Raw genomic sequence first — 26,958 nt, forward strand, 5'->3', positions numbered from 1 at the left:
CTGTGGATTGGAAAGATGGTTTAGGGGATAAGGCACTTACCTGCAAAGCCAAAGGAACAGGATTTGACTCCCCAGGATCTACGTAGACCAGACACACAAGGTGGCACATGCATCTGGAGTTCATTTGCAGAGGCCAAAGGTCCTGGCACACTCATTCATTCATTCTCTCTCTCTCTCTCTCAAATAAAAATAAATTTGAAAAAATAATAATAATAAGCTAGTCATACTGACATAACACCTTTAATCCCAGCACTGGGGAAGCAGAGGTAGGAGGATCACCATGCTTTTGAGGCCACCCTGAAACAACACAGTGAATTCCAGGTTAGCCAGGGCTAGAGTGAGACCCTACCTGCAAATAAATAAATAAGTAATTATAATTTTTAAGAGCCAAACAAGGTGGATTTTAGTCCCAGGTTTCCAGAGCCAGAGGCAAGACTGCTGTGCATTCAAGTCTACCCTGGGACAACAGAGTAAATTCTAGGTCAGCCTGGGTTAGAGTGAAACCCTGCCTCAACAACAAAAATAATAATAATAATAATAATTTTAAAATATTTAATGCCTAACCTTTTATAAATACATGTTTAACAAAACTGTTGTTTTAGAAAAATAACTAGATGATGGTCAGGCATGGTGGCACACACCTTTAATCCCAGCGCTTGAGAGGCACAGGAAAGAGGAGCACCATGAGTTCGAGGCCAACCTGGAACAACATACTGGTGGGCTAGAATGAGACTCTACCTTAAAAACAACAAAAAAAGGAAAAATAACTAGATAACGAAATGAGGAGCTAGAGCAATGACTCGGCAGCTAAGGTGCTTGTTTGCAAAGCCTGCCAATCTGTGTTGGACTCCCTACTACCCAGATAAGTCAGATGCACAGTGGTGCATGCATTTGGAATTCATTTGCAGTGGAAAAAAGGCGTTGGAGTGCCCATGAATGCTCTCTCTCTCTCTTTTCTAAGTAATAATGCTCTAATTTATATTCCTAGCACAATAAAGTTTTTCAAAGTCCACTCATGGGCTAGAGAGATGGCTTAGCAGTTAAAGTCATTTGCCTGCCAAGCCTAAGGACCTGGAATCAATTCCCCAGGACCAACGTAAGCCAGATGCACAAGGTGGCACATGTGTCTGGAGTTTGCAGTGGCTAGAGACCCTGGCATACCCATTCTCATTCTCTCTCTCTCTCTCTCTCTCTCAACAACAACAACAAAATTTTTCTTAATTTAAAAATTCTACTCACAATTTACCAGGCATAAGTTCAATCATACAAGCAGTTCTGCTTTTCCTTTAATAAAACGTTCCTGGGGGCTAGAGAGATGGCTCAGCAGTTAAGGTACTTGCCTGCAACAACTGACGACCTAGGCTCAATTCCCCAGTGCTCATGTAAAGCCATATGCAGAAAGTGGCACATGCATATGGAGTCCATTTGGAGTGGCTGGGGACCCTGGCATGCCCATTCTCTGTCTTTCTTCTCTCTCTCCTTACAAATAAATAAGTAAAATGTTCCTCTGCATGTGAATAAGTACTATCAACCTTCAACCACACAGAAAAGCCATCTATCTGCATGTACACCAAACCCAAAACTTCCACAAACCTTTCCTAAAATGTCTTATTTAAAGTCATCAAAATTAGAATAACTTGGAGTCACAATGTTGAACTTAGAACCAAGAAGACCTGGAAGTGGTTCTGCCCAAGACCACGGCAAGCTGCTCCTCACAGCAGTACATTCCTACCCAGCACCCTATCCAAGGATGGTGCCTAAGGCATACGGGTGAAGGAGCAAACGCGAAGCTTAGAAATGCTGCAGCCGAAAAATGGATGGACCTGGAAAGGATTATACTAAGTGAGGTAACCCAGCCCAGAAAGCCAAGCGCCACATGTTCATCTCATATGTGGATCCTAGCTACAGATGATTGGGCTTCTGCATGACAATGAAAATACTTAGTAGCAAAGGCCAGTAAGTTAAAAAGGAGACATAAAGGGAAGAGAAAGGGAGGAGGGTACTTAATAGGTTGATATTGTATATATGTAAGTACAATAATTGTGATGGGGAGGTAATATGATGGAGAATGGAATTTCAAAGGGGAAAGTGGGGGGGGGGGATTACCATGGGATATTTTTTTATAATCATGGAAAATGCTAATAAAAATTTAAAAAAAAAAAAAAAGAAAGAAATGCTGCAGCCCAACCTCAGTGCAGCAATGGAGGGCACTGAGGAAGCACACTCACTCAGCTGGAGGCACCTCATTAAACTAAACCCAGACCTGTCAGCAGAGAAATGCCAAGGTACTGTAACAGCCTGTGGTGGCCTGCCAAATACCCGAAAGCTACAAACATTAATTCCAATTCACAACCTCACTGAGTCTGAAAGAATGAGACTAAACCTGGTTAAGATGAGTTTCCAGAAACCCCCAATATAAAAAGAAGCTCATTTTCAAACAAAAGGCCTGAAGGAAAACATTAGAAAAGGTCATTTGAGACTATTATCTATGTATGAAGCAAAGGTTTTAAATTATATTTTGTAATTCTATTGGAGCAAAAGGATTAGGGCTGGAGGGATGGCTTAATAGTTAAGGCGTTTGCCTGCAAAGCCAAAGGACCCAGGTTCAATTCCCCAGGACCCACGTTAGCCAGGGGGCACATGCATCTGGAGTTCATTTGCAGTGGCTGGAGGACCCGACGAGCCCATTCTCTCTCTCCCTCTTTCGCTGTCAAATAAATAAAAATATGTATTTTTAAAAGGTTAAGATTAGAGCAAGTAAGCTCCACCAACTCCAAACAAACCTGACTGGGAAGCCTGGAAATCACACCTAGCATCCTTTCTCCTCTTTTCACAACACTCAACCTCCACAACAGAACAATGGCACTGAAAAGATATCTTCAAATTTTGCTTTTATCAATTTAAGGGGGACAGCTGGTTGTTCCAAGCATATTTTAGTTGTGCAAATAAATTTAAAATCTAAAGTATACTTTAAATAAAATCGTGATCTGAAGACAAAAAATATTTTTTTTAATTTTTTGAGCTGGGCATGGTGGCCTTTAATCCCAGCACTTGGGAGGCAGAGGTAGATGAATGGCTATGAGTTCAAGGCCAGCCTGAGACTACATACTGAATTCCAGGTCAGCCTGGGCTAGAACAGGGAAAGAGAGAGGGGAAGGAAAGAGAATGGGCACACCAGGGCCTCTTGCCTCTACAAGCCAACTCCAGATACATGGGCCACTTTATGCATCTGGCTTTACATGGGTACTGGAGAACTGAACCCTAGGCCAGCAAATTTTGCAAGCAAGCTCCTTTAACCACTGAGATATCTCCCCAGCCCCAGTTTTTACTCATTCTTAAGAAAAATGTGGGGCTGGAGAGATGCTCAATGGTTAAGGCACTTGCCTGCAAAGTCAAAGGACCCAGGTTTGATTTCCCAGGACCCGCATAAAGCCAGATGCACAAGGTGGCATATGCATTTGAAGCTCATTTGTAGTGGCTGGAGGCCCTGGCACGCCCAGTCTCTTTCTCTCTGCCTCTTTCTCTTGGTCTCTCTCTCTTTAAAAAAAAAAAAGAGAGAGAGAGAAAGAGAGAGAGAGAGAGAGAGAGAGAGAGAGAAAGAGAGAAAAGAAAGAAGGAAAAGAAAAAGAAAGATTTATTTTATTTTATTTTATTTTAGAGCTAATGAGATGTTCCAGTGGATAAAGTGCAAGTGTGGAGCCTGAGATGAGATGTGGGGACAGAAGACCCCCAGGACCTGGTAGCTAGAAGGAGCTGGACTGGTGAGTTCTAAGGTTAAGGGAGAGACTCTGTCTCAAAGAATAAGGTGGAAACAGCTGAGGAAGACCTCCAAAAGTCAAACTCTGGCCTCTACACACATGCACATAAAAGGCCATGCACACTCACATACAAGTGCACCTAGACATGAATATGAGTACTCACATGCACACAACACACACATAAACATGCAAAAAAATGAAAGAAAGTTCTAGTTAGAAAACTAAACACAGCCAGGTATGGTGGCGCACGCCTTTAATCCCAGAACTCGGGAGGCAGAGGTAGGAGGATCACCATGAGTTCGAGGCCACCCTGAGACTACGTAATGAAATCCACGTCAGCCTGAGCTAAAGTGAGACCTTACCTCAAAAAGCCAAAAAAGGAAAGAAAGAAAGAAAAAGAAAACTAAATGCATGAAAAGCGTTCTATGGCTACAGAGATGGCTTAGCAATTAAGGTGCTTACCTGCAAAGGCAAAGGACCCAGGTTTGATTCCTCAGGACCCATGTAAGCCAGACACAAGGTGGCACATGCATATGGAGTTCATTTGCAGTGGTTGGAGGCTCTGGCACGCCCATTCTCTCTCTAGCTCTCTGCCTGCCTGCCCCTCCCCTTTCCTCCCTCCCTCCCCCCCTCAATATCTCCCCCTCTCCCCCCGTTCTCTCGTAATGAATATAAAAATATTAAAAGAAAAAAAGAAGTGATTTACAAAGCAAGGCGTGATGGCACACGGCTTTAATCCAAGTACTCAAGAGGATCACCATGAGTTCAAGGCCACCCTGTGACTGCATAGTGAATTCCAAGTCAGCCTAAGCTAGAGTCCCTACTTTGAAAAAAATATAGAGAGAAGAGGAAATGATCCACAAATAAAGCTTAATCCCTAAAGTATCATAAAATCTAATTACAAGATAAATGGAGAAACTATAACATATTAACATGCTAATACCCTTGAAACAAAACTACTTTACAAAACTATTAGGGGTTGGAGAGATGGCTCAGCAGTTAAAGACATTTGCTTCAAAGCCTGCTGGCCTGGATTCAGTTCCCTAGTACGCACATCAAGCCAGATACACAAAGTAGCACATGCATCTGGACTTCATTTGTAATGACATGAGGCACTGGCATACCTATTTTCTTTCTCTCTCCTTCCCCTCACAATAAAAAAAAAATAATAATAGTTGGGCTGGAGAGATGGCTTAGCAGTCAAGCGCTTGCCTGTGAAGCCTAAGGACCCCGGTTCAAGGCTCGAGTCCCCAGACCCACATTAGCCAGATGCACAAGGGGGCGCACACATCTGGAGTTCATTTGCAGTGGCTGGAGGCCCTGGCACGCCCATTCTCTCTCTTTCTCTCTCTCTCTACCTGCCTCTTCCTCTCTCTGTCTGTCACTCTCAAATAAATAAAATAAACAAAAAAATTTTAAAAATAAATAAATAAGTTTCTCAGTACTCAGGAAGGATGAGTTTGAGGCCACCCTGAGACTGCACAGTAAATTCCAGGTCAGCCTGGACTACAGAGAGAAGCTACCTTGGGGAAAAACAGAAGAAAAAGTTTCTATATGAAGCTGGGTGTGGTAACACACACCTTTAATCCTAGCACTCAGAAGGCAGAGGTAGGAGAATTTGCTGTGAGTTTGGGGTCAGCCTAGACTAGAGTAAGGCCCTACCTAAAAAAAAACACTGGGCATGGTGGCACACGCCTTTAATCCCAGCAATTGGGAGACAGAGGTAAGAGGATCACTGTGAGTTCAAGACTACCCTGAGACTACACAGTGAATCCCAAGTCAGCCTGAGCTAGAAATCCTACCTTGGAAAAACCAAAAACATAAAAAATAAAATAAAATTGCCAGTCTGGGTTTGATCTCCAACAGCCATGTAAAGCCAGATGGCATTTGGTGTTCATTTATTGTAGCCAGAGAGCCTGGTACAGCCATACACATGCTTACATGCTCAGATACACAAACACACACAAAACAAAAGTTCCTATATGCTGATCGCTATTCTGATACAAAGTTGTACATAACAAACACACATACTTTACTTTCACATGTGAATTTAAAAAAATAATGTTCCACGAATAAAGTAAGTTACTCTATATATAAGAACTTCACCCTAGTCCTAATACTTCATAATATTACAAGACAGGATGCCAGTCCCACTCGAGATTCTTTTCCTGTAATCCTGAGTATAATTCAGACCAACAGCTTCACGTACCTCAGCAGTGATCCTAATTACAGCTATTGCTTCAGTGTCCTCCATATGACAATTCCTAAAATGAGCTGTGTTTCCTACATGTTTTTCTCAATCTATTTCTGATTACGGAAATAAAACAAAAAGCAAATGCCAGAAATTCCTGAGAAATGACTCTGCTCTCTCTACAAAGACCAACATGGGTCAACTCTACATACCCATGGGAAAGTCAATTGCAAAATCATTTATCAGAACATCAGCAATGTCAGTGATCACTTTACATTCAGAAAAGACGCACAACAGACATCTAATCCCATGGTCACCAAAGACACAGTGGGTTATTTAATCCCATGGTCGCCAAAAAAACAGTGGATCCCAGTTAAATTTCCATTCCATGTCCAATCAACAAAGCAAAAGCTTTAAAAGCAGTACACTTCTGAGTGTTGGTCCATTTATCACAATAGTTCTCAACCCTGACTATACTGTGAAATTGCCTTAAAGATTGTTTTTAAACCCTGGATTCAGTCAGGCTGAATCCAGGCCAACTATATGCCAGCCTTGGGGAAGAGACCAGTCATGCATAGTTTGCTTAAGTTCCCCAGATGATTCCAGTTTGCAAGTTTTTTATTTTATTTATCTTAAGTAGGGTCTCACTCTAGCCCAGACTGACCTGGAATTCACTATGTCATCTCAGTATGGCTATGAACTCATGGCACTCTACCTACCTCTGCCTCTCAAGTACTGGGAGCCAGCAATTATTTAACTTAAACATGGAGTTAGGCCGGGTATGGTAGCGCACGCTTTTAATCCCAGCACTTGGGAGGCAGAGGTAGGAGGATCGCTGTGAGTTCAAAGGTCACCCTGAAACTACATAGTGAATCCCAGGTCAGCCTGCGCTGGAGTGAGACCCTACCTCAAAAAACAAAAACAAAACAAAACAAAAAATAATAATGGAGTTAACTACAAGAAAATATCATAATGCATTGTTACTAGTGTTTAAAAATACTGTCTCATAAAAATTTTCAGGTAAAAGTATGCAATTTTTAATATGAATTATTTCCAAGGAGAGAGAAACAGAATGGGCGAACCAGGGCTTCTAACCACTGCAAACGAATTCCAGATGCATGTACATGTACTTTGTACATCTGGCTTTAGGTAGATACTGGGGAATCAAACCTAGATCCTCACTCAGGCTTTTGCAAGGAAATGCCTAAACCACTGAGCCATCACTCCAGCCCGAAAGCATGCTATTTTTATGTTAGGTGTGGTGGTGCTTGCCTTTAATCCCAACACTCAAGAAGCTGAGGACCACTGTGAGTTCAAGGCCAGCCTTGAGCTAGAGTAAAAAGGAAAAAAACAACAACTATGTAATTCTTGCGGCAGGAGGTGTGGCTCAGTGGCACTTACTTGCCTGGGTAAGCACACAATGCCAAGGGTTTGCTTTCAGTATCTAAAAATAAATAAATAAAAAGGAAATTCTTATTATTACTAGCAAAAGTGATATGCCAAGTCAGTGTAATCACTATCAAAATCCTATTTGACTTTTGGGGGTGGGGAAGAAATGCCAATACTGAAATTCATCCAAAAATACACAGGACCAATAATAGCAAAAACAACCTTGAAGAACAAAGTGAAGACTTGCTTTTCCTAGTTTCAAAATGTAGTAACAGGGCTGGAGAGATGGCTTAGCGGTTAAGCGCTTGCCTGTGAAGCCTAAGGACCCCAGTTCGAGGCTCGGTTCCCCAGGTCCCATGTTAGCCAGATGCACAAGGGGGCGCACGCGTCTGGAGTTCGTTTGCAGAGGCTGGAAGCCCTGGCGCGCCCATTCTCTCTCTCTCCCTCTATCTATCTTCCTCTCTGTGTCTGTCGCTCTCAAATAAATAAATTAAAAAAAAATCAAAATGTAGTAACAGAAAGCTATAATAAACACCACAATATAAGAGAATGCATATACACTGGCATAAGGATAAAGACATATAGACTAAAGGAATCCAATTCAGAATCCAGAAATAAATCTAAGCATGTATACTAACAAGGGATCAGAACAATTCACTATCTAGTGGTTCTAAAACAACTGTAAGTGAATAAAGAACCCAACCTTACAACATGTGATCATAGAAGTCAAGTTCTCAGAAGAGGAGAATTAAATCTTCAGGCCTTAGGCCAAACCCCATTTTTTAGACAAACAATAAATGAACAAATACAGACTTTACCTCATTTATTTGTTTCTTTAGAGACAGGGTCTCACTCTAGCCCAGACTGACCTAGAACTTACTCTATAACCTAGGCCGACCTTCAACTCATGGCAATCCTCCAACCTCAGCCTCCTGAGTGCAGGGGTTAAAGGTGTAAGCCACCATGCCCAGCTAATACAAGATTTTATCAAACCTAGAAACTCTCTCACACTTAAAATGATAGCAACAGCAGGGTTGGAGAGATAGCTTAGTGGTTAAGATGCTGCTTAGCAGTTAAGATGCTTGCCTGTGAGGACTAAGGACCTAGGTTTGATTCCCCAGGTCCACATAAGCAGATGCACGTGGTGGCTCATGTGTCCAGAGTTCATTTGCAATGGCTAGAGGCCCTGGTGTGGCCATTCTCTCCTCTCTCACCCTCTCCCTCTCTCTCTGTTTTTTAAAAGCCAGGCATGATGACACAGGCCTATAATTCCAGCACTCAAGAGGCAGAGGTAGGAGGATCACAGTGAGTTCAAGGCCACCCTGAGGTTTCATAGTGAATTCCAGGTCAGCCTGGGATAGAATGAGACCCTACTGCAAAAATACAAAGCACAAAAAACAAGAAAACAATTTTTAAAAATGGTAATAGAAAAGTAAAGGCCACCAGCAGAATAGGAGAAAGTATGTGGAAATCAGAAAACACATAAGAGATTCATACTCAGAACACTACAATTGGAGTCTTTATTCTAAGAACTCTTACAGGGCAGGGGAGATGGCTTGGCAGTTAAAGGTGCTTGCCTGTAAAGCATGACAGCCTAGGTTCAATTTCCTAGTACCCACATAAAGCCAGATACACTAAATGGCACTTGAGTCTGGAGTTCATTTGCTGGGGCAGGAGGGTCTGGCAAGCCTATTCTCACTGTCTTTCTGTCTCTGTCTCTCTCATTAATTAACAAAAATGCTCTTAAAGCTTAACAAAATAAGAGAGGGCCTCATTTAAAAAGTGGACAATGGTGCTGAAGAAATGGCTTAGCATTTAAGGTACTTGTCTGCAAAGCCTAAGAACTCATGTTCGAATTTCCAGGTCCCATATAAGTCAGACGCACAGTGACACCAGCAGGCAATGCCACATGTGTACAAAGGGGTGCAAGCATCTAGAGTTGTTTTGCAGTGGCTGAAGGCCCTGGCACACCCATTCTTTCTCTTTCTCTCAAATAAATAAACAATAATAAAGTGGACAATGATTGGGAGAGGTGATGCATGCCTATGATCCCAGCACTTGGGTGAATTGCCATGAGTTTAAGAACACACTGAAATTACAGAATAAATTCCAAGTCAGCCTGGAGCAAGACCCTACCCCAGAAAAAATTTAAAATACAAATAAAAATATATAAAAATGTATGGCTGGAGAGATAGCTTAGAAGGTAAGTCACTTGCCTGCAAAGCCTAAGGACCCAGGTTCAATTACCCAGTACCCATATAAACCAGATACACAAGGTGGCACATGCATCTGGAGTTCATTTACAGTGACTGGAGACCCTGGCATGTCTATTCTCTATCTGCCTCTTCTTCTCTCTCTCCCTCTCTCAAATAAATAAATTTTTTAAATATACTTAAAAAATAAAAAGTAGGGCAGGAGAGATAGCTGAGCTTGCCTATGAAGCCTAAAGACCCATGTTTGACTCTCCAGATCCCACGTAAGCCAGATGTATAAAGTGATACAAACTAAAGGTCACATATGCACACAAGGTGGGGCATACATCTGGAGTTTGATTGCAGTGCCTGGAGCAGGTCAATTCTTCCCTCGTCCCTGTCCCCCCTTTTTCCCCTCTCACTGATGATAAAATTACAAAAATAAATAAAAATTAAAAAACAAATAATCCCAGCACTCAAGAGGCAGAGGTAAGAGGACCCCCACAAGTTCAAGGCCACCCTGAGACTACACAGTGAATTTCAGGTCAGCCTGGGCTAGAGCAAGACTTCACCTTGAAAAAAAGGAATTGCATACTGCATTATCACATGATCCAGTCATTTTACTTTGATGTATTTACCAGGAAAACAAAAACTATGATCACACAGAAATTTGTCTACTGATGTTTATAGCTTTTTTTTTTTTTTTTATTTCCTTTTCAAGATAAGTAGGGTCTTGGTCTAGCCCAGACTGCCCTGGAATTCACTATACAGTTTCAGGGTGGTCTCCAACACCCAGCCAGAGCATTATTTTTAATAGTCACAATGGGACTATAACCCATATCTACCAAATAATGGAGAAACAAAGTGTTAGAATATTATGAGCAATCAGAGAAGTGCTAATGGCCTTGTGCACATCTTTAGTCTCAGCACTTGGAAGGGCCAAGGTAAGAGGATCAAAGTGAGTTTGAGGCCAGCCTGGCCTACAAAGTTCCAGGTCAACCTGAACTAGAGACCCTTCCTTGAAAAAGAGGGAAAGAAAAGTGCTGACTCATACTTCACTACATAACACAGTGACACACCTTGGAAACACCATACTCGGTGAAGTCAACTTTGCTGGGTGTAGTACATGTCTATAATCTCAGCAATCCTGGTAGTGGAAGAAGAAGGATCAAGAAATTCCAGACGCAAGCTGGAGAAATGGTTTAGCAATTATGGCACTTGCCTGCAAAGCCAAAGGACTCAGGTTCGATTCCCCAGTGCCCACATAAGCCAGATGCACAAGGTGGCACATGCATCTGGAGTTCATTTGCAGTGGCTGGAGGCCCTGGTGCACCCATTCTCTCTCTCTGAAATAAATAAAAATAAAATATTTTTTTAAAAATTCCAGAAGCTGAGTGTAGAGGCACATGCCTTTAATCCCACTTGGGAGGCAGAGGTAAGAGGATCGCTGTGAGTTCAAGGCTACCCTGAGATTACATAGTGAATTCCAGGTCAACCTGGGCTAGAGTGAGACCCTATCTCAATTAAGACAAAAAAAAAAAAAAAAAAAAATCCAGACCAGCCTGGGAACACAGTGAGATCCTGTCTCAAAATAAAAAATATCAGGGCTGGAGGGATGGCTTAGCAGTTAAGGCATCTGCCTGCAAAGCCAAAGGACCCAGGTTTGATTCCCCAGGGCCAACGTTAGCCAATGCACAAGGGGACACACACATCTTGAGTTCATCTACAGTGGTTGGGGGCCCTGGCATGTTCATGCTCATATTCTCCCTCCCTTCTTCCCTCCCTCTCTCTGCCAAATAAATAAACAAATAAAAATAAAAATGTTAAAAAAAAATCAGACACTGTAGAAGAAATGACTCAGCAGTTAAAGATGCTTGCTTGAAGCCGGACATGGGGGTGCACACCTTTAATCCCAGCACTCGGAAGGCAGAGGTAGGAGGACTGCCGAGAGTTCAAGGCCAGCCTGAAACTACATAGTGAATTCCAGGTCAGCTTGGGCCAGAGTGAACCCTACCTCAAAAAAAAAAAAAAAAAAAAGTTTGTTTGGAAATCCTAATGGCAGGCCCAGGTTCAATCTCCCAGTACCCACATAAAGCCAGACCCACAAAGTGATGAAGTGGTCTGGAATTTGCACCAGCAAGAGGCCCTAGTGCACCCATACTTTTTCCTCTCTTCTATTCTCCCCACACCTCTCTCCCTTTCTCCCTCCCTCCCTCTAATTTTTATTTATTTGCAAGCAGAGAGAAAGAGAACTAATAAGTGCACCAGGGCCTCCTGCCACGCAAATGAGCTCCAGATGCATGTGCCACCTTGTGCATCTGGCTTATGTACGCACTGGGGAATCAAACCTATGTCCTCTGGCTTTGCAAGCAAGTGCCTTAACTGCTGAGCCATGTCTCCAGCCTTTAACCCCAGCACTTGGGAGGCAGAGATAGGAGAATCATTAAGAGTTCAAGGGCAGCCTAAGACTATATAGTGAATTCTAGATCAGCCTGGGCTACAGTGAGATCCTACCTAATAAAAAAGAAATTTTTAGCTGAGCATGGTGGTGCATACCTTTAATCCCACCACTAAGGAGGGAGAGGTAGGAGTATCTCCATGGGTTCAAGACCAGCCTGGAACTACAGACTGAGTTCCAGATCAGCCCAGACAACAGTGAAAACCAACCTCAAACCAAAAAAAAAAATTATTCTCATTTGTAATCATGCCACCCTGAACACATCCAAGCTCTTCTGAAATTTATGTTTGAGATACATACATATATATCTTGATAAAATTGGGTCAGTAAAAACAAATTCTGGAAAATCTATTTTAAGACTGGATGGACACCTCAAGACATAAAAATGTAGGGCTGGAGAGATTACCTAGTGGTTAAGTATCCATGTAAGCCAAATACAAATGGTGGTACATGCATCTGGAGTTCATCTGCAGTGGCTAGAGGCCCTGGCATGCCCAGTCTCTGTGTGTGTGCCTCTCTCCCTTGTTTAATAAATAAATAAATTTTTTTTTTTTAAGAAATTAGGGGCTGGAGAGATGGCTTAGTGGTTAAGCACTCGCCTGTGAAGCTTAAGGACCCTGGTTCGAGGCTTAATTCCCCAGGACCCACGTTAGCCAGATGCACAAGGGGGCGCAGGCATCTGGAGTTCATTTGCAGTGGCTGGAAGCCCTGGCGCAGCGCACCCATTCCCCCTCCCCTCTCTCTCTCTCTCTCTCTCTCTCTGACATTCTCAAATAAATTAAAGAAAGAAAGAAAGAAAGAAATTAGGAGATCTCCAGTCAAAAGCAGAAATTAACAACAAAACAAAAATAAAACCTTAAGGAGCTGAAGAGAGGGCTTAATGGTTAAGGTATTTGCCATTTGCCTGTGAAGCCCAAGGGCCCAGGTTTGATTCTCCAGTATCCACGTTAGCCAGATGCACAAGGTGGCACATGCATCTGGTGTTCATTTACAGTAGCTAAAGGCCCTAATAAACCCATATCTCCCTTTCTAATAAAATAAAATATTTTTTAAAAAAAAAAACTTTAAAACAAGCCAGGTATGATGGTGAAGGACCCAGAAACTAAATGATGCCATGACAGGCTTCAGTAGAGTGCTGCCCTGATTAGGCCTAAGTTACAAGTTTCAGCTTCAACAGAGAAACAAAGGGGCAGTTGCCCTGCTCCCTGCCCAGGACACCTGAGACTGGCCAAAGACTTGTCCCTCCTACCTCCCTGTCTCAGCCATTCAAAGTACATACAAATGTTATTTACTGCTTGTTGCTTAGTCACCTAGCTCCCGCCCCGCCAACCTTGTCACTGATGTCCTAAGAAATCAACCAATCATGTACCCATTCCCTTCTTCTTTGTTCAAATCCTATAAAAACCCTGCCCCCCTGCTGCTCGGGGCTCTTGTATGGACCCACTGTGTAGGTGAAGACAAGAGACCAAGCTTAGGCCCGAAAATAAAGCTCCTTGCCCTTGCATTGTGTTTGGTTCTCCTTGGTGGTCACTGGGGGTGCCGAGACCTGGGCATAACAATGGCACACACCAGGAGGCAGAGGTAAGCAGATCACCATGAGTTCAAGACCACCCTGAGACTACATTGTAAATTCCAGGTCAGCCTGTGCTACCTACCTAGTCAATGGGGAGGGGGGGGATTTATCAAGAAAGAAATTGAAGACACTTTGGTGCATCAATCTAGGCAAGCACTGAACTAAAACTCCAGAAACAGGTCTCACCTTGTATCCTTTGATGATCACATGCAGTATTAGATTCTCTACCCACCTCTGCTAATCATGGTCTCAGAAGGGATACTGGCTAGCAAAATGCCTGATGGGCAGCCCAATAACTCACACTGCATGCCAGAGATGAAACATGGAAAAGCTCAGCAGCCAGGGGGGCTGGCTGAGGAGAAGGAAGAGAGGATTGGCTTTGCTTATATACTCGGTTTATCTCTACATGGTTGAAATAAAGGATCATGATGAGTTTGAAGCCACCCTGAGACTACATAGTGCATTACGGGTCAGCCTGGGCTGGAGTGAGACCCGACCTAGCTGGGGGGAGGGGACCAAAGCCTCGCGTGAACTGAATAGTGGCAGAGCTCACCTGAGCCCACAAGAGGGACAGATTCTACCAGGTATTCCAGGAAGGCTTTATTAAAAGAAACACGGAGCCAGGCGTGGTGGCGCATGCCTTTAATGCCAGCACATGGGAGTCAGAGGTAGGAGGATCACCGTGAGTTTGAGGCCACCCTGAGTCTACAGAGTAAATTTCAGGTCAGCCTGGACTAGAGTGAGACCCTACCTCAAAAAATAAGAATTAAAAAAAAAAAGAAAGAAACAGGGAGCCAGGGGTTGGGGGGATGGCTTAGTGGCTAAAGGAACTCCCTTGCAAAGCCTCCCAGCCCAGATCCCATTTCCCAGAAGCATTTCTCACATCCTCAAGTACATCAGCATACTCACACTCCATCATAAAGCTGAAGAATACACAGTGAAGCAAACTCTTAAAAACTAAAGACAAAGGGGAAAGTGTGGGGAGGGGAAGGGAGAGAATTACCATGGGATTTTTTTATAATCATGGAAAATGCTAATAAAAATTTTTTAAAAAATTAAAAAAAACTAAAAACTTCTTGTTAAAAAGAAAAACTCAGTAGAAAAATGTCAGCACTGATTTACCTCTCACAGTGAAACAGGTGAGTAAGTGTTTTTCTGAGAAAGGGCCTTGCAGCTCCAAATAGTCTCTGATATACATATAACTATGTTGCAACTAGACATGAGCAGAGAACTTGTTAGAAATGCAAATTTCAAGCCACCTTGAGACTAAACAGTGAATTCCATGTCAGCCTGAGCTACAGTGAAACCCTACCTCAACCCCATCTCCAAAAAAAGAAAAAGAAAAGGAAATGCAGATTTCCAGGCCTCACCCCAAACCTCTGAATACTCGTATTTCTAAAGTATGAGATCTGCCTCATAGATGGGGGAGAAGGAAGAGCTGGTAGTCAACCCCCAGCAAGATGAGATGCCTTTGAGAACGGCAAGGATTTCAAACAGCACTACAGGAAACAAAGCCAAATTAAGGATGAGGCCGAAATCCCAACAAAAGTAGAATGTATGAGACAGCAATTGACCCTAAAGGCCAAGAACAAACAACAGTGCTTTTAGCAGGGTGTGGTGGCTCACTCCTTTAATCTGAGCACCAGGTAGGATTGTCCTGAGTTCTCAGCCGGCCTGGGGCTACAGAGTAAGTTCCCAGTCAGCCTGGGCTACTGGAGTTGAGACCCCACCTGGGGGAAGAAGGGAAGATGTGAGTACTACAGTGAGGGAAAAGTATTACGGAAGATTCCTGCACAGACAGATGGGGTGCATAAAGGGGAGCACTGTGGCTACATGTGAACCTCAGACTCATGAAGTAAGTGAAGGGTCCTCTTCCTTCCCATCTAAACCCTCCCCTCTGCCCTGGAAGTATTCTAGAATGCAAATCTGAACAAGTCACCCTTTCTGGGAATCTAGAGGCTTTCCACCATGACAATGTCTAAATCCCTTTTGGCTTCACCCCCAGAACAACCTCTTGCACACTGTAAAGAATTTAGAAACCCAGAGCTTCAGGCAAGGCCTGGGAACAATGCTCAATCACTAAGAGACCCGTTGTTTCAGAGCATTCAGACCCAGGTATCAGCCTGAGGGGGTTAACTGAGCTCTAGTTCAGTTGCAGATAAGAATCACTGCCTGCCATTTGTCAGTACCACCTCAAGCCCAGCAAATAATCAGTACCAACATCAATGTTAGCCCACTCTTACCATATGGGCTAGGTACTATCACTTCTTTCTGTTGTCTGGAGCTACACTTACCTTCAACTTTGATGACGAAGGACACAACTCTTAACATTCACAGACATATGGAAGATGACTGTCTACATTGGTAACCTTCTCTAGGTACTCAGTGAGATGCCCGGGAAATAACACAAAGAAGCCTAGCCAGCAGCTGCTTTGGGTAAAAGCAAGGGAAAGAACCTGTGAATGGAGAAGGCTTGACTACAGAAAGCCACCCTCCATGGAAGGGCATTGAAGGCCACCTAGATTCAAGTGGAGAAGAGAATTAAGACTAGGGACTCTAAGAGGTTACAAAGAAGACTGACATCTGGGCTGGAGAGATGGCTTAGCGGTTGAGTGCTTGCCTACAAAGCCTAAGGACCCCGGTTCAAGGCTCGAATCCCCAGGACCCACCCATGTTAGCCAGATGCACAAGGGGGCGCATGCATCTGGAGTTCGTTTGCAGTGGCTGGAGGCCCTGGTGCACCCATTCTCTCTCTCTCTCTCTCTCTCTCTGCCTCTTTCTCTCTGACTCTCAAATAAATAAATGAAAATACACACAAAAAAAAATTAAGAAAAAAAACAAAGAAGACTGACATCTGTAGAGAAGAGGAAATCCCAGAAACACCAAGCCTCACTTTCCAACTTGGGTGTACCAGGGTGGCATGACCACCTTTCACATCCTGAGCTTGCTCTCTGGGTGGGGTGGACAACCAAGAGTCGCTGGGATGAACTGAAGAAGGGATTTATTTGAAGCTTACAGCTTATGGGAAGTTCCATAATGGCAGGAGAAGTTGGCCCACTTTCACAGGTCCATGTTGGGAGAGAAAAGTCAGCAGCAAAAGCAAGTAACCACTACCAATACAGGCAAGTACACTTCAGGAACTCCAAGCCAAGCTCAAGCACTTTGCATATCTTACACTAGAATTCACTAAGCTAGACGAGAGACTCCTCCTCCAGCTAGATGGCTGAAGATGTAAGAAGCTTTAATAAAATTCCTGATTCTATTGGGGGACATCCATTCAAACTATGACATTCCACCTCTGGCCCCCAATATAATCATAATCATCTTACATTGTAAATTGTTTTGGTCCAAATTCAAAGGTCCCCACAGCCTTTATCAACTTAAAATAGGTTTAAAGTCCCAAGTCTCATCTGAGATATAAGATGGTCTCTTAGCTGTAATACTTTCAACATATAAAGAAGAAGTAAACATTTTCAACTATTACAAGGCATAGCAAGGACAGATTGGAACTAGTGCAAACTCAATAACCATCAAGCAAACATCAAACAGTTCAAGTCAGATATCACAACCAGTGACTAGTAAGGAGTCTCTGGACTTTCCAATTCCACCCCTCCAGGTGGGCAAAGTAGCCAGGGCAAAACTTTCATCCCTAGCCAACAGCCTCCATGGTAGTCCTTGCACAGTCCTGATGTATCCATAACATCCTTGGGTCTCCACTGCAAACCACAGTCCACCCTCCTATGGCTTCACCAGCCTGTCAGGGTCATCAGGCTCTGCCTCATGCTGCACCTCAGCAGCAACTCCTGGGACCATGTGTACTTCATGACCACTCCATGCATTTTCCATGTTTCAGAAACCAATGTCAGATGTGCAGGACACAGCCATATTCTTAGTTCAGGGAGGAAAATAAATCAGTGACTTTGAAGAGCATGTTTCTTCCTTACCGATACCTCCTTTCAAATGAGTGTATTCCTAAAAAGCTGGGCACGGTGGCGCACACCTTTAATCCTAGCACTTGGGAGGCAGAGGTAAGAGAACTGCCTTGAGTTTGAGGCTATCCTAAGACTACATAGTGAAGTCCAGGTCAGCCTGAGCTAGAGTGAGACCCCACCTTGAAAAAAAGAAGTGTATTCCTAACCATTCAGTCCTTCTGGGATGCAATCACCGCAGGCATTCTCTTCATTGTTTTAGTATAAAGCAGTTGGGCCATGTTACTTATGACTGTTAATATGTTTGACAATAGCAGCTTCAGTAATCTAAAACCAGTCTCTGTGCCAATAAATTTTAAATCTGTTTTAATTTCTCCAACTTAAAATCATTTTTAAAATATAATTGCCACCACTTTTATATATATATATATATATATATATATATATATATATATGAAAAAGTGTATATATATATATATATATATGCATATATATACACACACACACACACACACACACACACACACACACATATACACATACATATACATATATTATTTTTATTTATCTATTTGGCATAAAGAGGGATGTGGGGGTTGAATGGCTTGTCAGGGCCTCCAGCTACTGCAAAAAAAACTCCAGACACATGCACCTCCCTGTGCATCTGGCTAATATGGGTTCTGGGGAATCAAACCTGGGTCCTTTGGCTTTGCATGCAGATGCCTTAACCACTAAGCCATTCCTCCAGCCCTCCAACTTAAAATCTTAAATCTCTCAGTCCCATATGGTTTTTTTTTTTTTTTTTCAGTCCCATAAGTTTGGCCATGCACATCACTCCATTATAAATTTAACCTTTATCAAACTCTCTGGGCCTGGGCAACAGAATGCAGCCAACCCTTATACAGTAGCCCAGTTCCAACAAGGTTTTCTGCCATCTTGCTTCCCCTCAGAAAGTTTATAACCCAAGCTTCTAAATACAGTTCTCTCTACACTAAGCATTTTCTAACTCTCATCAGAGTAGTCCATAATACTAGACTTACTGCTACAAAAAGTGTTTCCTTTTCCTACAGCACATAACTCCAAAAAGACCAAAATCCACAAGGTCATATTCATCATCACACCCCTCTCCTGGTACCAATTCTGTACTGGACAGCCACATGTTGGTGGAATGAACCTCAGGCAGTTATGAGAGGAATATGGGATTTATTTGAAGCTTACAGATCCAGGGGAAGTTCCATAATGACAGAAGAAGGTGGCTCACTTTTACAGGTCCATGCCAAGAGAAAAAAGCAAGCAACTACCACCAGCACAGGTAAGCACACTGAAGGAATTCCAGGAAAAGCTCAAGTACTTCACTTATCTTAGGCTAGATTCCCCCAACACACCTTAGGGCTAGATCCTAAGGTCCATCCTACTGAGATAACTCCTCCAGCCAAATGGCTGGAGAACTAAGAAGCTTTAATAAAACTCCTGAATCTATTGGGGAACAACCATTCAAACTACCACACTGGGCATCTTAGCTAATGGCCCCTCTCTTTCCAGGGGCTAAGACCAGGACCCTTCTCTGCATCTGTCCACGTCCAAACCTTTGTCCTCCTCTTCTGATTCCTTCTCTCTCCTCAGCATACTAATACACTGAATTCAACTCTTAGCCCAAAAAGAACAAAACAGCTAAATCAGTTCACAAGAACTAAATTGCATCACCAACAACCAAAAATCTATATATTGAGGCTCTAACCTTCACAAAGTGACCAGCAGACAATAGTTAAAGGAAGCCTTTATAATTTTATTGTTATTAATATTTATTTCTGTATGTGTGTATTCATGTCTTTGCCTATCTAACTTCAGCATGCTGGGATTACAGTTCATCATGGCTCACAGATTATCAGCTATCTCCCCAACCCTTAAATGAGATCTTATCAGGAGTACCTAACCTGATAGAATTGGTAACTTATAAAAAGAAAAGGACTGGGGTGTGTCTCAGTGGTACAGTTCAGGCAGGCCAGAACCTTAACTTTGGACTTTACAAGGTTCCACAACTGTGATAAATAAACTGGTGTTGAAGTTCACAATCTGAGGTATTTTGTTATGGCAGCTTGGACAGACTAATACAAGCTCCCTGTAATTGCCTCTCCCTTCCCCACATTTAATACTTCCAGGCCCTGACAGATTCTTCTTTGAAATTATTTACTCTCCACTTACTACAGCGTAAACTCCATTTGGACAGAAAATCTCAGAATACTGCCCTACACAAAAAAAAGGTACTCAAACAATGAATCAAATGTCAGAAAGACTGGACAGGGTAGTCAGCAACTAGGGAAGCTGAGGTATGAGAATCACTTAAGTCTAGGAGTTCTAGGCTACCTGAGCCAACAGTATCAAAAAAAAAAAAGAATAAAATCATGAAAGGTACAAGCTGAAAGCAGACCTCAATTATGGAAGAGTCAACAACCTGGAGCCTGTGACAAAACATGCTAAAAACAGCCAAACCAGGGAGAAAAGGAGGAGAGTGCCACAAACTGCACAAAGGGCTACTGTAAGCCCTGAGGCAATAATGCAAGTTTAACCTGGAACAAGAATAAAAACATAAAAGCAAGCCCTCTGAGAAAAGAACTGAAAGGACAACAGGATGTAAAAATGAGTCAATGAGGTTATCAGGCTTTAGGAACCAACCTACTGGTGTGCGGGAGTTTTCTGGGTAAGACCTGGAAACAAGTGATGGGGTGGAGGGGGAACGTCAGAAAGATGTTTAAATTTACAAACCCTAAGGAGATTTAATCAAAATAAAGGTTTTTTTTCTTCTTTCACAACTCACATTTACAGGTACAAAGCTCTATGTAACTGCAAGTGGTTTACTAATGACTTAATTTTCTTAAGCAAAATGAGAAAATTCCTCAAGCTACCAGAGACCAGATCTAGATCCCCAAATGGAGTTCAGGTTTGTCTTTAGAAATACAGAAGACAGGGCTGGAGAAATGGCTTAGCGATTAAGCACTTGCCGATGAAGCCTAAGGAACCCAGTTCGAGGCTCAATTCCCCAGGACCCACGTTAGCCAGATGCACAAGGGAGCGCATGAGTCTGAAGTTTATTTGCAGTGGCTGACTCTTTCTCTCTCTGTCTGTCGCTCTCAAATAAATAAATAAAAATAAAAACAAAAAAAATTTTTTTTTAATGCATAAGATAGCCACCCTGAGACTTCATAGTGAATTTCAGGTCAGCCTGAGCTAGACTGAGACCCTACCTTGAAAAACCAAAAAAAAAAAAAAAAAAAAAGACAGAGCCAGGCATGGTGGCCCATTCCTTTAATCTCATCACTCAGGAGGCAGAGATAGGAGGATTACCGTGAGTTCAAGGCCACCCGGAGACTATGTAGTGAATTCCAGGTCAGCCTAGGCTAAAGCAAGACTCTACCTCAAAACAAACAAAAAAAGAAATACAGAAGACAGGACTAGAGTGATAGTTTGGTGGTTAAGGCAATTGCCTACAAAACCTTAGGACCCAGGTTCCAGTCCCCACATAAGCCAGATGCATGAGATAGTGCATGCGTCTGAAGTTTTCTGTGTGGTGGTTATAGGCCCTACTGTACCCATTCTCTCCCTCTCCCCCTCCCCCCTCCCTCTCTCTCTCTCTCTTTCTCTCTTTATCTATCTGGCTCTTTCTTTCTCTCTCCCTCCCCCCATCCCATAAATAAATAAATAATCTTTTAAAAGAAACACATAGAGGAATATGGCAATAGGCAGCTCAGTTTTTCTAGTAACTGACAAACTAAAACTTGGGCTCCTTGAGTACAGAAGACTGAATTTGATTCAAGAATCATTTGTTCAACAGCACCTGACACCAAATGAACAGGGAGATGAATAAGTGGAGGAGGGTAAATGGATGGGGGAGATGGACAGGTGAGTGGGTAGGTGCATGGGTGTGTGGGTGAGAGGATGAGTGGCAGGCTACTCCTACCCCTGGAACGAACATCTGGGACAAACAACTCATTTCATCAATGCTTAAAGACTACACAAATGAAATAGGCAGTGTGGCACAAAAACTAGCTAAGCTAAACAGTCCGCAATATTCTTTCAAGCACTTAAAAATGAAAGTTCCTGTTTGCTTGCTGTTTTGCTTTTGAGGGACTGATCAGGAACTTAAGATCCTTCTACCTCCACCATCACTGCTAAGTACTGAGATGACAGGCTTATACAACCACGCCCATTTTGCACATTTTAGCAGATGTTTAATCTCAGCCTAATGAGCCAGTCAGAAAACCAAGCAACTATCTAGGGAAAAGACAAAACTATCAAAACAAAGTTCTCAAAAACCTATTTTCTTATCAATATCATTTCCTATCCCAAGTCCAAACAGAAGAAAAATGCCCTGCTATAAAAAGAAACCATTGCCACTTAAGTACAGCAAAAGAAATAATCTAGACAGCAAATACCTTATGTAAGGATGTCAAGTAAACCAGGTAACTGGCCAGGAATACCCAACGTCTCCTTTATACTAGATGTGTCATGAAGCTTAAAATGAATGCTAAGAGTAAACAGTAGTAGCCAGGTGTGGTGGTACACGCCTTTAATCCCAGCACTCGGGCGGCAGAGGTAGGAGGATCGCCATGATTTCGAGGCCACCCTGAGAATCCACAGTGAATTCCAGCCCAGCCTGGACTAGAGTGAGACCCTACCTTGAAAAAACAAACCAAAAAAAAAGTTCAAAGACAGCCTGGAACTACAGAGTGAGTTCCAGGTCAGCCTAGGCTAGAGACCCTACCTCAAGGAAACAAATAAGTGGGCTGGAGAGATGGCTTAGCAGTTAAGGCACTTGCATGCAAAGCCAAAGGACCCAGGTTCAATTCCCCAGCACCCATGTAAAGCCAGATACCACAAGGTGACACATGTATCTGGAATTTATTTGCAGTAGCTACAGGTCCCGGTATGCCTATTCTCTATCTGCCTCTTTCTCTCTCTCTCAAATAAATAAAATATTTTTAAAAAACGTTTAAAGGCCAGGAAATACATCCCTGATACTGAAAACTTAAAACAGGGGTAATCATGAGCCCTAGGGGTGTAACATCTGCTGCTGTCTGGCTAAATGTATATACTATGCTTATCAAACTGCCCAGTAAGCACTTCTCTTAATCTTCATACCCATACATTAATTGTAGAGAACCTTCTCTTTTCAGATGGCAGTGACCTTCGGATGACTCAGAAGGCATCATGGTGCTGGAAAGAAGTGACAGGAGTATTCATCACTGCAATATCTCTATCACACCTTCCAAGGCTCAGGGTCTATTGCAGAAGTGGCAGAAAGAATGTAAGAGCTAAAGGAAGGGTAGGACTCCTTACAACATGCTCCCTCCAGATACAAAATGGCCTGGATGTCCATGACCTCACAGTGCCTGACACTACCTATACAAGACCATCATAATAGGAGGAAAAGATCATGACATCAAAATAAAAGAGAAACTGATTTGAGAGGGGAAAGGGATATGATGGAGAATGGAGTTTCAAAGGGGAAAGTGGGGGGAAGGTGGGCATTACCATGGAATATTGTTTACAACCATGGAAGTTGTTAATAAAAAAAGAAAAAATAAAAATTGAAAAAAACAACTTATGGGCTGGAGAGATGGCTTAGCCGTTAAGCGCTTGCCTGTGAAGCCTAAGGACCCAGTTCGAGGCTCGGTTCCCCAGGTCCCACGTTAGCCGGATGCACAAGGGGGCACACGCGTCTGGAGTTCGTTTGCAGAGGCTGGAAGCCCTGGCGCGCCCATTCTCTCTCTCTCCCTCTCTCTGTCTTTCTCTCTGTGTCTGTGGCTCTCAAATAAATAAATAAATAATTTTTAAAAAAATATTTAAAAAAAAAAAACAACTTAAAGGGAGGTGGAGAGAGAGCTCAAAGGCATTTGCTTGCAAAGCCTAACAGCCTAAGTTTGATTCCCCAGTACCCACATAAAGCCAGATGCACAAAGTGGCACATGTGTCTGGAGTTCCTATATAGTGGCAAGAGGCCCAGGTGTGCCCATTTTCTCTCTCTCAACCTACCTCCCACCCTTTCTTTTTAAAAGTGGGGAAAAAAGACAGCCGGGCGTGGTGGTACACGCCTTTAATCCCAGCACTAGGGAGGCAAAGGTAGGAGGATTACTGTGAGTCTGAGGCCACCCTGAGACTACATAGTGAATTCCAGGTCAGCCTTGACCAGAATGAGACCCTACCTCGAAAAACCAAAATTAAATTAAAAAAAAAAAAAATCTTAGTCCAGGCCAGGTTGACCTGGAACTCACTGTGTAATTCCAAGGTGGCCTCAAACTCAAAGTGATTGTCCTACCTCTGCCTCCTGAGTGCTGGGATTAAAGGTGTGTACTAACCAGAACCACCTTTTTTTTTTTGGTCTCACGGGAGCTCAGCTGACCTGGAAACTCCTAGCGACTGAGCCTCTAGGTGCTGGAATTAAAGGTGTGCACCACCGTGCCGGACTAGAATAGTTCTTTTTTGAAATGAAAGAGCCCTTTATAAATTTATAAAATTTATAAATTTCATTTGGCTTAAACATATTCAGGGGACAGGCCACTAATGTCATATGCAAAAGACGAAAAGCCAGGTGAAGACAAACGGAATAGGTGAGGCCTGAGACCAAAAGCACTCAAGAACAGAACATAAAAATACAAAAGGGTCCAGTCACCCTGAGCCTAGGCTTTCACTTCAAGGAGGAAAAAAGGGGCTGAGCGGTCACATGAACAATTAATGACAGCTCAAACGGACTGTATCAGGACTGAGGTCCCCTGTTTTCACACATCTCTGGCCGCCTTTGCACACAGATGACTTGAACGTCAGCAGAGACAGCACCTGCCTCCTCCTGTCTCCCAGTACTGCAAAAATAAGATTTGCAGCGGCTGTAACTGCTCAGGCCCAGAAAGCCCGTGGAGGTAACTTTCTTCCACACGCACTCGCCCTCATTTGCCCTTTGCTCTGACAACCAAGAATTTCCCATCAGTCATGCTTAACAACTCCCCTCCCGGCCTGAATGAAGGCCGAGCTCTTTTCTGCTACCCATCCGATGGAACATCTAGGGACAAACGGAGGAGAAAATTCTTCGCCCTTAAAGGAGTCGCACTGCAATGTCAATTCCTCTGTCACGAACGGTGGCCACGGGGACCCGGCACCACGGGGGCAGGCCAGAGAGAAGCGCCGGGAGGTCGCTGCAGCTTCAGGACGTAGCCTTTGTGGGCAGGGAGGGCAGCGAGACTGCGAAAGCACTCCCCACGCCTGCTGCCCCTCGGCCGGCCCTCGAGTCCCGCGGCGTGCGGATGCCCACGCGCTCCACCTGGAGAGGGACGCGCCGAGCGAAGGCAGCACGCGCCGGCGCGGCCCGGGGAGCGGAGCGGGCGGCCGGCCGGGCTCGCTTCCCGCAGCGCGGCCCGCGGGGCTGAGCGCCCGGGCCTGGCCGGGCCGGCCGGACGCGGCCGCGGAGCTCGGGGTCGCCGGGCATCCCGGACCCCGGGCCCCGGGGAGACCGCCCGTGTGCGGCGCAGGCCGCGCCGCGGGGCCGGTGACAGCGCGCCGGGGCCGTGCCAGGCCGGCCTCGTGGGCGTGGCGGGCAGCTCGCCGGCCGCGGGCGGGGCGTGGGGCGCGGGACCCGGGTCTCACCTGCTCGCGGCGCCGCCGTGCTCCCGTCCCGCCTGCCTGCCTGCCTGCCTGGGCGCCGCAGTGCCCGCCGCCGCCTCGGGTCCCCGCGTCAGCCGCCTGCAAAATGGCGCCGCGGAGGGGCGGGCCGGGGGCGGGGAGCCGCGGAGCCGCCCGCCCCCGCGCCGGCCGGGCCCACCTCCCTCCCCGCCCCGGCCCGACCCCCGCTCCGCCGGCCCGCGGCGCTCCGCAGCATCCCCGCCGCCCCGCCCCGCCCCTGGCCGGCCGGGCCCCGCACACCTCCTGGGGACCCACCTGGCCCGCCCCGCCCCGCGATGGCCCGGGAGCCCTGCCGGGACCGAAGAGGGCCTCGTGACCCTGTGCAGACCCGGCTCGGATTCCCCAAGAAACGCGTCCGGAACTGGTTCTGACAGAGTGGCTGAGGGCGCGGCCCGGGATTCTGCATTTCTAAAATGCCCCCAAGGGATGCTCGCGCGGGCGAGGCGGCGCAGCGGAAAGGCAGCGCGTGAGCCTGGCGCGCCGCGTCGTCAGCCCGCAGCCTCGGCCCGAGTGCGGCCCTCGGAGCCGGCGGCCGGGCCCTCCCCCGCTGCAGCCCAGGCCCGGGCTGCGGGGGTGGGTTGCAGTGTGCCCTCGGAATTCGCGTGCCCAAGTTCCCAGGGGCTGCTGCTGCTGCTGCTCTGAGATGCAGCCACCGCTGAAACCGTCCGTGCACCGACTTACCCCACCCTACCCCGGTCTAAGTAGCTCTTTCTTGAATCTTCCGTCATGAAGCCACTGTCTTGGTTGCTGTGCTGACAGAGTAATTCATTACATCCGACCTCACCTGACACAAAGCAAATTTTATTATTGGAGTTGTTTGACAGATCTGAGGACTTGCTTCACGCAGATCAAGGAGAGCACAGGGTATATAGTACGTTAATGTGAGCTGGGTCTGAAATCAGTGTGATCCCATGTAATTCTCAAATATCTTTTCACATTAATAAAGTATAAGCGTAGAGTCAGGGGTGCTGCCATACACGTGTATGTAATCCCAGCGCTCTGCGAACTGAGGCCAGAAAACTTGGGTTTGAGGCCAGTCTCTGCTACCTAGTAAGACCCCTTTCCCTTCCCCCGCCCAACCTCATGGTAGCACCTGCCTTTGATCCCAGCAGTTGAGAGGTAGAGGTAGGAATATCTGTGAGTTCAAGGCCAGGCTGGGCATACAGAGTGAGTTTCAGGTTAGCCTAGATTAGAGTAAGACCTTACCTCGAAAAGAAAAAAAATAGTTGGGGCGTTCTGAAGTAGAACCTCTCTGATCTTTTAAACTTATCCCTTCTCTGGTTTTGTTTTTTATTTATTTATTTTTTTTTTTTTTTTGAGGTAGGGTCTCACGCTAGCCCACGCTGACCTGAAATTCACTCTGTAGTCTCAGGGTGGCCTCCAACTCATAGCTATCCCCCTACCTCTGCCTCCTAAATGCTGGGATTAAAGGTGTGCACCAACATACCCACGATTTTTTAAAACATTTTATTTATTTATTTGAGTGGAAGACAGGGCAGAGGAGAGAGAATGGGCACACTAGGGCCTCCAGCCATTGCAGATGAACTCCAGACGAACTCCAGACACACATGCCACCTCGTGCATTTGACTTACATAGGTTCTGGGGAATCAACCTAGCCTTAGGCTTCACAGGCAAGTGCCTTAACTGCTGAGTCATCTCTCCAGCTCTGGTTTGGTTTTTGAGGTAGAGTCTCACTCTAGTCCAGGCTGTCCTGGAATTCACTATGTAGTCTCAGGCTGGCCTCAAACTCACAATGTTCCTCCTACCTCAGCCTCTGGAGTGCTGGGATTAAATACATA

The 26,958-nt window shown here is 44.7% G+C and overlaps 1 protein-coding gene across 2 annotated transcripts in view; it reads right to left on the reverse strand.

The window, feature by feature from the left end:
- Positions 1-25,190, reverse strand: part of Slc23a2 (solute carrier family 23 member 2) — a 151,075-nt gene extending 125,885 nt beyond the window's left edge. For both annotated transcript variants that reach the window (XM_045156050.1, XM_045156047.1), the window contains exon 1: positions 25,123-25,190. The gene's annotated coding sequence lies outside the window, so the exon portion shown is untranslated. The remainder of the gene's footprint in view (positions 1-25,122) is intronic.
- Positions 25,191-26,958: the final 1,768 nt, after the last annotated feature.

Source organism: Jaculus jaculus, chromosome 8 (genome assembly GCF_020740685.1).
Source record: "Jaculus jaculus isolate mJacJac1 chromosome 8, mJacJac1.mat.Y.cur, whole genome shotgun sequence".
NCBI lineage: Eukaryota > Metazoa > Chordata > Mammalia > Rodentia > Dipodidae > Jaculus > Jaculus jaculus.